This window comes from Myotis lucifugus, unplaced genomic scaffold, assembly GCF_000147115.1.
Source record: "Myotis lucifugus unplaced genomic scaffold, Myoluc2.0 scaffold_1320, whole genome shotgun sequence".
Classification (NCBI taxonomy): domain Eukaryota; kingdom Metazoa; phylum Chordata; class Mammalia; order Chiroptera; family Vespertilionidae; genus Myotis; species Myotis lucifugus.
Genome location: NW_005872368.1, coordinates 22,854 through 40,287, shown reverse-complemented (window position 1 = coordinate 40,287; position 17,434 = coordinate 22,854). Strand labels below are relative to the sequence as shown.

Below are 17,434 nucleotides of genomic sequence, written 5' to 3'. Positions count from 1 at the left end.
ATGAGTTGGCTGCTAGTGGGAATGCAGATTGGTGTAGCCATTATGGAAAGCAGTATGAAGTTTCCTAAAAAAATTTAAAATGGAACTTACATTTGACTCAGTGACACCATGATGGGAATATATCCTAAAAACCCGAAACACCAATCTGAAAAAATATATGCACCCCTATGTTCAAAGCAGCATTCTATCTAATAAAATAGTAATATGCAAGTTAAGCATCACTCTGTCACAAAGATGGCAGTGCCCATAGCCACAAGATGGTGGTGCCCAGTCCTCTCAGCCCCACAGGGAGTCCTGCAGCCCCAACCAGGGGGACAGGTGCTGGGAGCCTGCAGCATCCACAGCTGCCCTGCCAGGAATCCTTAGCCCGGCCCGGGGGCAGGCACTAAGAGCGGGCAGCAGGAGGAGAGGAGCAGGCAGCAGGATTGGGGGTGCAGCCTTGGGACCCAGTTAAGAGGCACTGGGGCTCGGGTGGGGCTGGGAGCAGAGGGCCCCAGTCGCCAGGCTGAGAGCAGGATGAACCCGCCTTTCTCAAGGACATCTGTGTCCAGTAGGAGAAGCTGGCTTCCAAGAACATGCAGAATGATGAAGAATGGCTCAAAGGCGGCTTCATTGTGCTGACCAAGAGCACTGCCAAGAACACTAAAGCTGAGTGCACGGTCAAGGACAAGGTGTCAGAGAGCCGCTGCCTGCCCAAGGTCAACACCCTGGAGACGGCAACATGCCGGGGCATGAACGAAGCGCTGGAAAAGCAGCTACAAGAGCTGCAGGATAAGCAGAACGCCAACATTAGTGCTATGCAGGACACAATCAAATTAGAAAATGAGTTGAGAACTACAGAGAGTGAAATGTCATGATATTTAAAAGAATACCAGGATCTCCTCGATGTGAAGATGGCTTTGGATGTTGACATTGCAGCTTGCAGGAAACTCCTGAAAGGTGAGGAGACTCGGCTCAGTTTCACCAGCATGAGAAGCATAGCCAGCCGCTACTCCCAGAGTTCCCAGGTCTTTGGCAGATCTGCCTACGGTGGTTTACAGACCAGCTCCTACTTGGTGTCCACTCGCTCCTTCCCTTCTTAATACACCAGCCACGTCCACGAGGATCAGATCGAGGTGGAGAAGACCATTGAGGCTACAAAAGCTGAGAAAACTAAGGATGAATCCCCCTCGGAAGGAGAAGCTGAAGAGGAGGAAGAGAAGGAATAGGCTGAGGAAGAGGAAGGAGAGGAGGACGAAGAAGATGACAAGGAAGAATTTGAGGATGCAAAGGAGGAAGAAGGAGGTGAAGATGAAGGAGGAGATGCTCAAGAAGCTGAGGACAAGAAGAAAGGTGAAGCTGTTGGGAGGAGCAAGCAACCAAGAAGAAATATTGAGCCCCTTTTCCTTAATTATTTCAGGAATAATCCACCCAAAACCAGGTCAACCCTATCACCAACCAAGCAGTTGAGTTCCTGATATTATATGAATAAAGAAGTCAATATATGTAACATTCTGAGGTGGATTCAGGTTGGACATTAAATGTTGTGCTATGGCCGAATCCGGTTTGGCTCAGTGGATAGAGCATTGGCCTGCGGACTGAAGGGTCCCAAGTTCGATTCCGGTCAAGGGCATGTACCTGGGGTTGCGGGCACATCCCCAGTAGGAGATGTGCAGGAGGCAGCTGATCGATGTTTCTCTCTCATCGATGTTTCTGGCTTTCTATCTCTCTCTCTCTCTTCCTCTCTGTAAAAAAAATCAATAAAATATATATATTTTTTTAAATGTTGTGCTATGACTTTTTTCCTTATGCAGAGTATCTGTTTGCTTGCAGAGTGGCTTCCTGGCTTGGTGCCAGCCTGTGCATGGTCCACGCTTATGACTACAGGATGTATGGCAATGTGAATAATTCAGATGTTTACAATAAAGACACATGAATACATGAATTCACTAATGTTAATGTTAAACTTCATGGAAAAAATAGTCCTTTCAATCTTTGGTGGTTAGAAATTAAAGATCTCAAATCATGTGCAATAAACCATAAATAAAGTTCCACAGAATGAATATATATATGTATGAATAAGGGGGCAGGAAACTTTCAAAAAACGTGGAACCATTCCCAAATCAGAAAGGGAAGTCATATTATTGCTACAAATACAGTATTTCCTACTACTTACAACATATACAATGTAATTTAATAGATGCCTTCCTATCGCATGAAGTACGTATTCTCATAAAGTAATACTGGTAGATATGTTATAGTTATGGTGGCATGTCATATCCTATCTATACTAATAAAAGGGTAATATGCTAATTAGACTGTGAGACCTTCCGGACATACCTCTGGACAAAGCCATGGTGGCAGGTCTGAGACAGAGGCAGTTAAGGGCCATCAGGCTAAGGGGAGAGGGAATTTGGGAATGATTAGGCTGGTGGGGGGGGCAGTTGGGGGTGAGCAGGCCAGCAGGAAGAGTTGTTAGGCACTATCAAGCAGGGAGGCGGGTGACCAGGTTGGAGCCAGTGGTTCTGGATTGCGGGAGGTTGTCCAACTGCCAGTTTAGGCCCGATGGGATTCCATCGGGCCTAAACCTGCAGTCGAAAATCCCCTGAGGGGTGTCAGATTGGAGAGGGTGCAGGCTGGACTGAGGGACACTCACCACCACCTTGCACAAATTTCGTGCAACAAGCCACTAGTTATTTATAATGGCTAAGACTTGGACACAGGCCAACTGCCCATCACCAGATGAATGGATAAAAAAGCTGTAGAACATTTACACTACAGAATACTACGCAGCTGTAAAAAAAGAAGGATCTCTTAGCTTTGGGATAGCATGGATGGACCTGGAAAATAATATGTTAAGTAAAATAAGCCAAAGGTAGAAAGACAAATATCATATGATCTCACTTATTAGTAAACTCTAATGAACAAAATAAATTGACTGACAATATAAGAACTGAAGCATGGAGGCATGGAACAGACTGACATACCTCAGGGTTACAACTGGGGAGACAATACAAGATAAACCAAAGAACTTGTATAGTTATATGCATAGCCCTTGGACACAGGCAGTAGTGCAGTGAAGTCCTGGGGTGGGTGGGTAGGGGCTCAGAGGAGGAGGGAGAAGAGGGGTAAAAGGAAGATATCTGTAATAATATCAGCAATAAAAATATGTTAATAGAAAAAAAAAGACATTCCTCCTGGAGCAATCCTATATTACAACTACCTGTCTCTGCTTTCAGTCCATGTATACATCATTACACTGAATATAGCAGACATGACTGTAAACTCCACTTTATTTTTCAGAGATATCATCACCTTCATCCAGTTTCTCAGACCAAAAATCTAGGAATCTCCCTTGATTCCTCTCATTGCCTTACTTTACAGAAACAATCCATCTACAAGTTCTCCTGGTTCTAGCCACAAATCTGACCACTTCTCTCCATTTTGAAGACCATCATAAATCCAAGCTACCACCACCATCCATGACTCAGCAGTCCCCTAACTTGCCAATTTCATCAATTCTGTAAATTGGAATTTTTTTTTTAAATATCAATCAAATGGAAGAGAGATTCTGCAGAACCCCCCACTCTGGCTTCCACGAAATCGGTAGTGTTTCGCTACCTCCCACACACTTTATGGTGAAGCTGCTGCTAATTCAAAGATTGGCAAAAGCATCCCTGAAGCAGAGTTTCCCACATATGATAACCAGATATGATAACAAGAATTTATTAGTGTAGATATATATATTTAAGTCCATACTTTAGAGGAAATTTGCCAGGAAGTTTAAGAAATAGATTCAGGGGAGAATTCCTCTCAACACCAAACCCCACATTTCCCTGCCTCTACACACAACATACACACAAACACCCAACTTCCTTTACCTGGAAAATCTGGGTTCTGCTCCCTTCTGTAAATGTGAAGTCAATGCTAAGCTGAGGATATTGAGGAGGAAAAGGGAATACCACGTGCGGGCACGCTTGTATAGTGCAATTGAAACTTCTTGGCCCATGCGTAGAAGTCAGTATTTTTTGGAAGAGCCACACTCAGGGCCAAAGAAACGCATGTGGCTCTCAAGCCGCAGTTTGCCGACCACAGGCCTATACCAAAGTGCCCCTGCAATAAGTCTTAGAGCTAACACACCTGGTTGTGAGATTTAGAACATATCAGAGTATAACTCAATGAGCCCACAAACAATACACCCAGAGGGAGATCTTGGTAGGCACCAGAATATGATGGGGGAAATTCTGCTTTATTGGGTCAGACCCCTCATAGCAGCTTGTGCACTGTGGTTGATGTTTATTCTTATAGTAAGCCAGCATGAGGGTGAACTCCACCCATGGATGGGACAACATCAATCAAGACTCAAGTAAATAGGATGGCTCACATATTCCACACATGGAACATTCCTGGGACACCTAGTTCAAGTGATCAGGGAGACTGTGCCACTGAACCACAAAAGTATGCTGACCTAATATGTTAGGCCAGCATACCAAGACTGGAGACATCGCAGATCTGCCGAATACACAGACACAAATATAAAGAGACAACCAAACTGGGGAGACAAAGAAACAAGCTCCAAACAAAAGAACAGGAGAAATCTCCTGAAAAAGGAGTAAATGAAATGGAGGCAAGCCACCAAACTGATACAAAGTTCAAAACAACGGTTATAAGGATGATCAAGGAACTTAGTGAGAACTTCAACAGAGAGATAGCAAGCATAAAAAATGACATACTGGTAGAAACCATAAAGAAGAACCAGTCAGAAATGAAGAATACAATATCTATGATGAAGAATACAACAGGATGAATCAACAGGAGATTTGGTGAAGCAAATAATCAAATCAGCGATTTAGAAGACAAGGTAGCAGAAATCATCCAATCAAAGCAGCAAAAAGAAAAATTAATTTTTAAAAGTGAGAATAATTTTAGGTATTTCTGCAACAATATGAAGCATAAAAACATTCCCATCATAGGGATACCAGAAGAAGAGAAAGAGCAAGAGATTAATAACCTATTTTTAAAAATAATGACTGAAAACTTTCCTAATTTTGTGAAGAAAAAAGAAACACAAGTACAGGAAGTGCAGAGAGTCCCTAACAAGATGAACCCAAAATGGCCCACACCCATGTGCATCATCATTTAAATGGCTAAGCCTAGAAATGAAGAGTGAATCTTAAAAATAGCAACAGAAAGACCTATAAGGGACTTCCCATAACACTGCCAGTTAATTTCTCAATAGAAACTTTCAAGGCCCGAAGAGATTGGTATGAAATATGCAACTTCATGAAAAGTAAGGACCTAGAAGTATGATTACTCTACCTACAAAGGTTATCATTTAAAATTGGAGAGAAAAAAGGCTTCCCAGACAAGAAAAAGCTCAAGGAGTTCATCACCACTAAACTAGTATTACAAGAAAAATTTAAGGAACTTCTCTAAGAAGAGGTAAAAATTAAAAAAAAGAACATAGTTTAAAAAAATAGATGTAAATTTTTAAAATGTCAATGAATATATACTTATTAATAATAAATTTAAATGTAAATGAATGAGGGCTCCAATCAAAGGGCATAGGGTAGCTGAATAGATGAGAAAATAAGACCAATATATATGCTGTATACAAGACACTCCAACTGAATGAAAGACACACAGAGACTGAAAGTAAAGGGATGAAAAATATATTTCATGACATGAAAATGAAAAAAGAAAAAAGCTAAAATAGCACACTTATATCAGGCAAAATACACTTTCTGACTCTGTGCACCGCCTTGAATGCCCAGTGACTCCCAGTCTCGTTCAGATCTTGCTTTTGCTCTTCAATATGCACTTGAACTGTGGCCAAGTAGCACCTGTGCTCTTCTCCTAGGGTGCCGTCCCCACTTCTCTGGGGCACCTGTGCATCGGGGAAAAGGTTGTTTGCGTAGAAGTTACCCTGGTTATCCCTCTCCAAGTTCTCAACCACAGCCATCAGCTTCTCCAGCTGCTCCCTCTGTTCCTCCCCTGTGGCCTGGTTGTTGAGGCCACAGTACCTATTTTCACACTTCTGGACCAGGATCTGCAGGTTGTAGTTGTCCATTTTGACTACATATTCATTCAAGGATATGTCCCCTAAGTCTTCCTTGTGGGTGAAGAGGACCACCACGTGTCTCATGGCTCCTGCCCCAATGACCTCCTTCACTGACACCGTGTCCTGAGCAGTGAAGCGCCCCAGCTGCGACAACAGCAGAAGCACATGGGGCCCTGGGGCTGAGAGCAGGTAGCAGTCCCCGATGTGCTTGTACATCTCTTGGTCCTGGGCCTTGGGTCAAAGATGGAGTGCATGTCAACCTGTAGGATGTTCCTTCCATTCCATGTGCCTGTGGCCAACTGGCATTTCCTGAGCACGGCCTGGGCCCCCAACCTGGACTCAAACATAGGTTGACAGAGTATGCTGTTCCCAGTGGCACTTTTTCCTCAACCAGACTTGCCCACCAGGATGAGCCTCAGTGAGGAAGATGATGCAAACTGGTTATCTTCTACACTGCCTGAATAAGAAAAACTGTGTCTTAGTGTTGCTTCTGATTTTTCAATCATGGACACTCATGGTATCTCATTAAAGCTGTTAATCTCCCTCCCATGAAACTGTCATATCTAAATACATACAAAAGTTTCCAACAACTTTAGGAGGTTCTCAGGTCATAGGAAGTCTATATAGGAAGTCCACCTTGGACCCATAGCCTACAGTAAGAATGCTACATTGAGAAGGTTGCTCCAAGTCCTTAATCAAGTCCAGGGAAGATAGTTTTTCTGAAAGAAAAGTGGTCCTTGTGTTTCTCCAGGGATGGTGCCTCTGTGAGTTTCATGCTAAATGAATGTGAGATTAGAAGGATGCAAAGGATGAGAAGTCACACATTGGAAAATATTACCACCTCTTTTCACTCACAAATAACCAGGAACACTTGTGTAGAAGTCCTCAACATATTCACCTAAACCTTGGGAGAAAAGGAAGTGTCAGCTGTGACCTTCCACCAAGGACCAGCTGAGGTCCCTGGGTCTCTGTTCTTTGGGTGGGGAGTTCTCTGCATGAAATTGAGACAAAAGAAGGGTCATAGTTACTGTCAAAGGCAAAGCCTGAGAGATGACTCAGGATGGGCAGCTGAAGAGGATGGAAATTAAGACCATTAGTAGTACATGTGATGGAAACGTCTCCTACTTGGCTGATTGAATTGCAGGAAGTTAACAAAAGTGGTGCTGGAGAGGGCGATGCTGAGCCAAGAGCTAAACACTTCTGGGTGAGAACCTGGGGAGTTCTAGAGTTCTATGAGCCCAAATGGATTCCAAGTTCATTGCAGTCTCCTAAAATGTGTTATTTTATTTCTTCTACTCTGTGTTGGTTTTTCCTTTTCGGAAGTGTTCTGGGGTGTTTTGTAGCCTGCATGATTAGCAAATCTTTCTGGGAGATATTTCCATTTTCTGCTCAAAGTGGACAAGGAAAGCGAAAATTTACTAACAATTCAGTTAAAAACCCTGCAACTTCTGACTTGAAGTTTCATTTTCACATTTCCCAAACCTCATGTGCACGGAGAGCAATGTACTGAAGGGGTCGTGTGGAGATGGGGGTGAAGGTGGTGGGGAAGGTAAAGAAGAAATGAGCACTGACTTTTTCTTCTTCAGATTCAAACACTGGGTTTCTGTCACTGTGTTCGAGGTGAGGAAACGGTGCCTCTTGCAGGCTTTCTTACCTTCAGACTTAGTTCCATGTCTCCTCTTCAGAGGTACTTCCATCTTCTTCCAGGATAAAAACAGGAAAAGAATAAAAAGTAAGTGTCCACATGGAGCTGGTAAGGCCTGAAGTCACTTCCAGTTCAAACTCCTAAGAATAATTCTCCATCGAGGAACCATTTCCATTGCTAGTTTCCTAACTCAAATTATGCCCTCAAAAGTCTATACATAACTTTAAGGGAACCTGCTGATGCTAACACAATGCACTGTGAATACAATGCTTGGTCCCTTTTTTTTTCTTCCGTCTCAGCTTGCAGGTAATTTTTTTCTCTGTTATAGAAAGTTTGTTGTTAGCCCCCTGAGCAGTGGGTGGATAGAAGAGGGTGCCATGGCCAAAGAGAAAGAATCAACACTGAGCACAAATTTAAGAAAAACTCACTTCCTGCCTCAGTGTTTAATAAAATTTTTTTCCTGGCTGGCTTTGAGGTCCTTGTCTCCCAGTGATCACCATTTTGTATCCCAGTAGATTTAAACAGAAATTGGCACAACCATTGGCATGAATTGACATAAATGTCTCATTCAAATGAGGCATAATATTGTGTCACTCATTGTTGTGTTAGAAAAGACAAGATGTTACATACCTAAGATGAGGTTATATTTACTTATTCAGTTTTAAGTATTAAGCAGTCGTGAAACAAGTTTTTAAGTGAACTTATGAAAAAAAAAACACCAGAATTTTCAATGAACAAATGTAAGTACTTTGACATTTTTCCTGAAGATATTCTATTTGATTAAAAAGTTAACACATTACACATGAATTTCATTTATGTTTTTCTCCCTCCATCTGCCCTTCAGAGGCAACCAATATTCTGAGCTTTTTATTATAATCTCATGTGTGTATTTACACTTCTACATACACATGTATCTGTAGGTAATGTCTAATACTGATTTTGTATTTTAAGCTTTTACATAAAAGACATTATTTGTATAAAATTATATCTAATAATTTATTAACAAAATTTAGGCTGTTCCAAAATATATGCTTCCCTCAAAATAATCCCCACATACAGCATATCTCTGTGCAACAATTTATGGATGGATTTCATCTGACTAGATACTGTCAATATGACTTGAGACCACTATGCCAATTCTCATTGACACAAGCCATGTGTGAGAAGTCCCCAAATCTGCACTTGCACTTGGTGATATTCCACTCTTTATTTTTTTTACCACCTTAAGGACATACATAATGATGTCTTAGTCCATTTACAAATCCATTTTACTGATTACCATTGAATTTAAAAACAGTTTTCATAGTTTTTTAGCTATTCAGGTTGCTTCTGTTATATAGAAATGTTTGCACACTTTTCTATTACTACACTGGGATTTTTTTTGGCCCTCCATAGGTAAATCTCAGGTGGGTTCTGGCAGCTGGAATCTGTCAGCTAACTGCTACTAAATTTTCTTTTCTTCTCTTGCTTTTTTATGCTGTACATTAGATTCCTAGAAGGACACAAACTACTGAAGGTGAAACTGACCAAAATAAAATCAAAAAGAGGTTAAATTAAAATAAAAACCTACAACCAAAGAAAAGCCCTGTACCAGATGGCTTCACTAGCGAATTCATTAAATATTTAAAGAATTACCACTGTTACACTCCAGACACTTTCGAAAAACAGGAGAGGAAGAAGTACTTCATCATTCATTCCACAAGGTCAGTATTCTTCAAAGATATTACAAGAAAAAAACCTACATACCAATATCCTTTATGAATATAGACATAAAAATCCTCACCAAAATAATGGCAAGTTGAATGAGGCAACTTACAAATACAAGTACATATGTGATAAGTATGTATTGTATATAAGTATAGATATTTGGGATTTATAATATAGTTTAATTATTGAATTACATCCCGATATCTGATATGTTCTAGGCCCTGAACATATGATTTGTCAGTTGTATGTCAGTTGAGTGTCCCCTACTCCTTTTTGACTTGGTGAAATTGGTCCAAACTACCATTACACACCGTGGAAGACTTCAAAGTCCACTCCTGTTTCTAAGAGTTCCCCTACTATTTCCTCAGCCTCTCCTGTTTCCTCATTCCTAAGACATCGTGCACTGTTTCTACATCAGCCTGTGACTCTGAAAGTCCCAAAGGCACCATATTTACTGTTTATTAAAAAACACCAGTATTTCTGCAGAACTATTCATACTCAGCTATTTCTTTTGGAAATGCTACAGAGTACTATATTCAGCACAGACATTGTCATTCTGATGACTCTCTTCTCTTTACTTTTCCCTCTTTTTCCCCCCTCTAATTTTAAGATGCCTTTATTTGTGTATATGAGTTTCTGTCCCTCATAAAAGTGGATAAAAGTCATATGTCTTTTAGACACTCCGGCTTTGGTTTAGAAAGCAACAAACCAAAACACCTTACTCTCTCTACTCCCCACTTTATATTGAAAGGCAGGAACAGTCAATTTAACAAAAATTTTTAAATTTTCCCCATATTCAAAATAGTGGATAAATTATAGACAAATATCAAGTGTGGACCAAAAAACATTCAGGTTACTCCCTTCCTGTTTAAAAGAAGACATATGTGTGGTTATTTCAGGTAACCATTTGTTTTCTTAGACTTTTAAAAAACTCCATTCAAATCTCCTAGCTGCAGGAAAAGGGCTGTTTCCTTTGGAATTTTCTCCAACTGGATTTCCCATATGTTTGCTGGCTGCTGCCTGTTATTTCAGTTGTCTGATTGCTTTCTCTTTCTTTTTCATTCTTGACTTTTTTTGTCTCACAGTCTCAGGCTGTTGGCTGAGAAAAGCGGTTTTGTGCTGTGCTTCCTGTTTTGCAGCTTTTGGGCTCTTCGTCCTTTGTTTTCTAAGTGACTGGGTTTGAGATTGGCTTATACTTTCCCCTTGTGGTTTCACACTCTGGGTGGCTTCTGGTGCAGCTTGAGACCAGGGACTTGTTTGTTGCTCAGAGCTGGATTCTAAAGGTCATTCCAATATGGGTTCCTCGCTGGACACTTCAGTAACAACTGCTGGATAAGTGACCAACTCCATTGGAAATACTTTGTCTGAAAATTTCTGCAGGAAAAAGCCACCATAATGCACATATTCTAGCACCACCTGTAACAGTTACATGGAGCTCCTCCAATCTGGGCACCAAGAAAATTATGTAAAATTAGAGTCCACTGTTTTTGGAATTAAGTTGTTTTTTTAACACTTCACTCCAACCTTTGTCTTAAAGTTAGGGTCACATAGCAAAAAGCAACAAGGAAAACATTACTTTGAGAAGAGTTTGGCTACAAAGCCAAACTCATCATAAAGGGGTCATTTTAGTCATTGCACTATAGCATTTTCTTCATTTGTTGCAAGTTGAAGAGTGTTTGTTTTCCACAGAAGGAAACTTTTGTTTGGTTGACATCTGTACTAGCTATTGTTAACTCACCAGCAACTCTTAGATCCTATATCTCCTAACCTGTCTTGGCCTTAGACACTTTTGGCTAAAGTTTCCTGATGTTACTCAAGGCTTTCACGTGCTAGATGCTCTATTTAAGCACAATACATGGTTGTCACAAGGTAGTTTTAGTTCCTTCAGCAAGTAAAGGAGATGGAGGATTCACAGACAAAGCTCTGTCTCCCCAAAGGGAGTGCTTTTATACACTATCTGGTTAATTAAACATGTGGAGTAAAAGGAACCCTTCTGCACTGCTGGTGGGAATGCAGACTGGTGCAGCCACTGTGGAGAACAGTATGGAGCTTCCTCAAAACACTAAAAATGGAACTCCCATTTGACCCAGTGATCCCACTTCTAGGAATATATCCCAAGAAACCAGAAACACCAATCAGAAAGGATCTATGCACCCATATGTTCATAGCAGCACAATTCACCATAGCTAAGATCTGGAAACAGCCTAAGTGCCCATCAGTAGATGAATGGATTAGAAAACTGTGGTACATCTACACGATGGAATACTATGCTGCTGTAAAAAGGAAGGAACTCTTACCATTTGCAACAGCATGGATGGAACTGGAGAGCATTATGCTAAGTGAAATAAGCCAGTCAATGAAGGAAAAATACCACATGATCTCACTCATTCATGGATAATAAAGACCATTACAAACTTTTGAACAATAATAGATACAGAGGCAGAGCTGCCTCAAACTGATTGTCAAACTGCAGTGGGAAGGCCAGAGAGGGTTGAGGGGCAGAAGGGAGGGGAGTAAGAGATCAACCGAAGGACTTGTATGCATGCATATAAGCATAACTAATGGACATAAGACACTGGGGGGTAAGGGAGGGCAGGGGATTGTCAAGGGCAGGGGGTGGGGGAAGGACACATATGTAATACCCTTTGTAATACTTATTATAATATTGTTTTAAAAAAGAATAAAAAAAACCAATGGTACATCTACACAATGCAATACTATGCTGTGGCAAAAAAGAAGGAACTCTTGCCTTTTGCAACAGCATGGATGGAGCTGGAGAGCATTATGCTAAGTGAAATAAGCCAGTCAGAGAAAGATAAATACCACATGATCTCACTCATTTGTGGATTATAGAGAACAACATAGACTGATGAACAGGGACTGATCCAAAGACAGAGAAACAGTGATCAGACTATCAATCCCCAGAAGGAAAGTAGGGGAGGGAGGGGGTAAGGGGAAGAGATAAACCAAAGGACTTGTATGCACGCATATAAGCCAAACCAATGGACATGGACAACAGGGGGATGAGAGCATGAGTGTGTGTGTCTGGGGGGGGGTGTTATTGGGGGGGATGAGGACACATTTGTAATACCTTAACTAATAAACAATTTTAAAAAACAACAACATTGAATTCTTCTTTGCAGTTGGCTACAATTTTGGGGTTGGGTTGGGTTGCTGGCAAGCTCATCTTGCTTACTGCTGTACCTATAAAACACTGTGCTACATTTAAACACTTAGCAAGATGCATTTAGTAAGAGCTGCCCATACCTTAAGATTCTTGTTCTAAGTAACAATGGTACAGGTTTGCTCTAATAACAGGAAGTTCACCCTTATTGAAATCCCTCTTGATGGAAGCCTATGATCCCTTTTAATGCTCCCTTGATTTCTGTTTGCTAATTTTTTGTGGAGAATTTTGCGTTTATATTTATCAGGGAGATTGGCCTGTAGTTTTTGTTTTTTGTTTTTTGTTTTCTCATGGATTGCCCTTGTCTTCTTTTAATATATGAGTTATTCTGGCCTCATAAAATGAGTTTGCAAGTTTTCCTTCCTCTGCCCTTTTTGGGAGAGTTTGCAAAGGATGGGTATAATTGTTCTTCAAATGTTTGCTACAATTCACTTGTGATATGTTTGGTGTGGCCTTTTCTTTGTTGGGAGATGTTTTATTCCTGCTTCAAGCTCCTTACTCATTATTTGCCTGTTCGTATTTTGTGTTTCTTTATGACTCAATCTTGGTAGGTTTTATGCTTCTAAGAATTTTATCCATTTCCTCTAGTTTATACTTTTCTTGGCACATGACTATTCACAGTAGTCTCTTATGATCCTTTGTATTTTTGTTATATCAGTTGTAATGTCTCCTTTTTCATTTATGATTTTATTTATTTGAGCCTTCTTTATTTGAAAATTTTAGTCTAGTTAAATGTTTATTCTTTTTTATTATCTTTTTAAAACTCAGCTCCTAGGTTGTTGTTGTTTTTTTGAATCTTTTTTATTGTTTTTCTTATCTCTGTTTCCTTCCTCTGCTGACTTTGGGTTGGTTTGTTCTCTTTGCTTCTGAGTTTTTGATGTTAAGTTGTTTATTTGAGATCTTCTTTCTTAATATTGCGTCTATCATTACACCCTTCCTCTTAGAATAGCTTCTGCTGAATTTCATGTTTTTGTCTGTGTGTTTTCACTTTTGTTTATTTCAAAATATTTTTATTTCCTTTATGACTTCTTTCTTGTATCCATTGGTTGTTAAGGAGTATATTGTTTAATTTTCATGTTTTTGTGAGTTTTTCCATTTTTCTCTGTTAGTGACTTCTCTAGTTGAATAATATTGTAGTCAGAAAAGATATTTAGTGTTTTTTCAACATTTTTAAATTTGCTAAGGCTCGTTTATATATATACTATGTCCAGTCACTGAACAACAGACTGCTTAGGACTGATTTGGACATTGGTCAGGTGCGTGGAAAATGAAAATGGGTGACAACTGGCACCTCAATAAAGGATCGAGCCACCTAAAATCGTGAATAGATGAATACTGTAAAAATATCTTTATCGATTAAAAATGTCTGCAAAAGCCAATAAATTCTTGAAAGCAATATAATAATATATGGTTGAGTTTATATTTTCTGTAAATGTATAATGTATAACAGTAATGACAACGGTGTTAAGATACCTTACAGCATATGTGATGTGACATAACATTTGCTGAAAGTAGAATATGATAAGTTAAAGGTGCATATTGCAAACTGTGGAGCAACCACTAAAAAAAATCAAATGAGATATAGCTAATAAAACAACAGTTGAAATGAAACAGAATTTTAAAAATGTACAAAAAGCAGAAACAAAGATAGATGGGACAAACTGAAACAAACACCAAGTGGATGAATTTAAACACAACCTTATCAATAATCATATTAGATGTAAATTTTCCCAATGCTCTAATTGGACAGTCAGATTGGATTTGGAAAAAGCAAGACCCAACTGAATGCTGTCTAAAGGAAATCCCACTTTAAATATAGGGACACAGACAGATTAAAAGGAAAGAATTCAAAAAGATATACCATGAAATTGATACACCGTGCACAGAATAGGCACATGAAACCTGCAGGGGCTGTATTAATATCAGACAAAGCAGGCTTCAGAATGATACCAAATGTACACCCTGGATAAGGAAGGACATTTCATAATGATAAATAGGTTAATTCATCAATAAGACAATAATACTGAATTTTCATGTTCTTCATAGGTAACTGAGCTTCAAAAAAACCAGAGAGCTTCAAAATTCAAGAAATAAATGCTGACAAAAACAAATGGAGAAATAGTCAAATGCACATTTACAGTTAGAGATTTCAACACTCCTTTCTCAATACTGGACTTATTTTTCTTTTTCCTAAATTGAGCATAGACAAGGGAAGAGAACTGGGTTTTCTAGTTTAGATATCTCCCCACCTAACTCTGACTTGTGGTTCATTGACACATTTCCCACAGTCTTATCTGAAGAGGTTCCTGAGGGACAGAGGAACTCTAAGACTTAGATTTAGTTCCTGATCCTGGACAGTGTGAGGCTTGTTGTGTGCCATCTACTCTTTCTAGGCCCCTGTTTCCTCCTTTGTCAGAAATAGACAGTGGTCTCTTTCCTGTTTAAAGATCTGAAACCAGTGTCAATGGACTGAGGAGGAGACTGTTCACAGTGGTGATATGATAGTGTTCTGTGAGGCTGATTCTCAACTCAGCTGGGAACATGTATTCCCTGACCAGGCAGCTACTCTCAGAACCTATATGAAGAAGCTAAATTACACCAGAACTAGCATGCCATAAATGATGTGGAAGGACTATCCAAGGGTGAGCAGAGACTGAAGGTGTCCCTTCTTGAGCAAGGCCCTCTGTCCTCTTAGTGTAAAGGGGGTGAGTGAGTGTTGGGACCAGGAGATGGACTTGGGGTGGGAACATGATCCGCTCTTTTCATCAAGGGAGATTTGCTTCAGCAATGGGTAGTAAAAACAGGGAAAATGACCTTTTACCGCTTATATTCCATCCCTTGGAGAGACATCTACAAGGTCTCCCCCAGATTCTGATGACCATTTAGGGAGTCATGACGCTGCTGATAGGGCCGTGCAGAAGATATTGCTGTTTCCTTCCATTATGGAGTTTCAGGTCAATTCCATTGTGAGCTCTGCTGAGCATGGCCTGGGAAGGGCATGGATTTGGCTCAAAAGCTAATGTGTGTCGTGACAGTGAGACAGCTGGATGCTGTCAGCAAACTGCGGAATAAACCAAATTGTCTTTGCTGCTTTTGCTTTTTTATGTTGTACATTAGATTCCAAAAAAGATACTAACTATGCAAAGTGACTCGAGCCAAAATAAAATCTGAATATACCTATAAAAGGAAAGAGGTTAAATTGAAATAAAAACCTACAAACAAAGAAAAGCCCAGTACCAGATGGTTTCACTAGTGAATTCATTAAACATTTAAAGAATTAACACCAATACATTGCAGACACTTTCAAAAACCAGGAGAGGAGGAAGTACTTCCCCATTCATTTCATGAGGTCAGGATCCTTCAAAGATATTACAAGAAAAAAAGAACAACACTACAGACCAATATCCTTTATGAATATAGACATAAAAATCCTCACCAAAATAATAGCAAATTGAATGCGGCAACTTATAAATACAAGTACCTATGTGAGAAGTATGTACCATATGTAACTATAGATATCTGGGATATATAACATAGTTTACTTATTGAATTGGATCCCGATATCTGATATGTTCAAGGCCCTCAACATATGATTTGTCAGTCGTATGTGAGTTGAGTGTCCTGCACTCCTTGATGACTTGGTGAAATTGGTCCAAACTATCATTACACAGCATGGAAGACTTCACAGTCCTCCCCTCTGTTTCTAAGAGTTCTCCTTCCTTTACCTCAGCCTGTCCTGTTTCCTCATTCCTGTGACAGTGTGCACTGTTTCTACTTCAGCCTATGACTCTGAAAGCCCCAAATGCACCACTTTTACTGTTTCTTTTAAAAAAATCACTGGTATTTATGCAGAACTATTCATACTCACCTATATCTTTCTTTCTTTTTTAGTTTTAGAAACCTTACTGGAGATGCTGCAGAGAACAAGAATCAGCACACAGACTTTCTCTCTCATTTTGATGTCTCTCTTCTCTTTGCTCTAAATGCCCTTCCAATATGAGTTCCTTGCTGGACACTTCACTAACAACTGTCTTTTCTCCCTCTAATTTTTAAAAATATATCTTATTGATTTTTTTCCAGAAAGGAAGGGAGAGGGTTAGAGAGTTAGAAACATCGATGAGAGAGAAACATTGATCAGCTACCTCCTGCACAACCCCCACTGGGGATATGCCCGCAACCAAGGTACATGCTCTTGACCGGAATCGAACCTGGAACCCTTCAGTCCGCAGGCTGAAGCTCTATCCACTGAGCCAAACTGGTTAGGGCTCTCCCTCTAGTTTTTAAGATGCTTTTATTTGTGTATATGAGATTCTGTCCCTGAGTGGATAAAAATGACATGTCTTTCTTAGACTGTCCAGCTTTCATTTAATAAACAACAAATCAAAAAACACCTTATTCTCCCTCTTCCCCACTTTATATTGAAAGGCCAGAAAAGTCAATTTAACAAATTTTTATATTCCTTACATATTTGGAATATTGGATACATTAAAGACAAATATCATGTTTGAACCAAAAAAAAAAAACATTTATGTTACCCCCATCAGATTTAAAAGAAGACATGTTTGTGCTTATTTCTGGTATCCATTTGTTTTCTTTGAGTAAAAGACTCGAGTAAAATCTCCTAGCTGCAGGAAAAGGGCTGTCTCCTTTTGAATTTTCTCCAACTGGTTTTCCCATCTGTTTGCTGGCTGCTGCCTGTTATTTCTGTTGTCTGATTGCTTTCTGTTTCTTTTTCGTTCTTGATTTTCTTTATCTCACAGTCTCAGGCTGTTGGCTGAGAAAAGCAGTTTTGTGCTGTGCTTCCTGTTTTGCAGCTTTTGGCCTCATCGTCCTTTGTTTTCTAGGTGACTGGGTTTGA

The 17,434-nt window shown here is 39.9% G+C and overlaps 2 pseudogenes; one reads left to right on the top strand and one right to left on the bottom strand.

Annotated features, from left to right (window-relative positions):
- LOC102429083 lies at positions 1-1,915 on the top strand (annotated as a pseudogene).
- A 3,771-nt stretch (positions 1,916-5,686) lies between these two features.
- LOC102428777 lies at positions 5,687-7,737 on the bottom strand (annotated as a pseudogene).
- Positions 7,738-17,434: the final 9,697 nt, after the last annotated feature.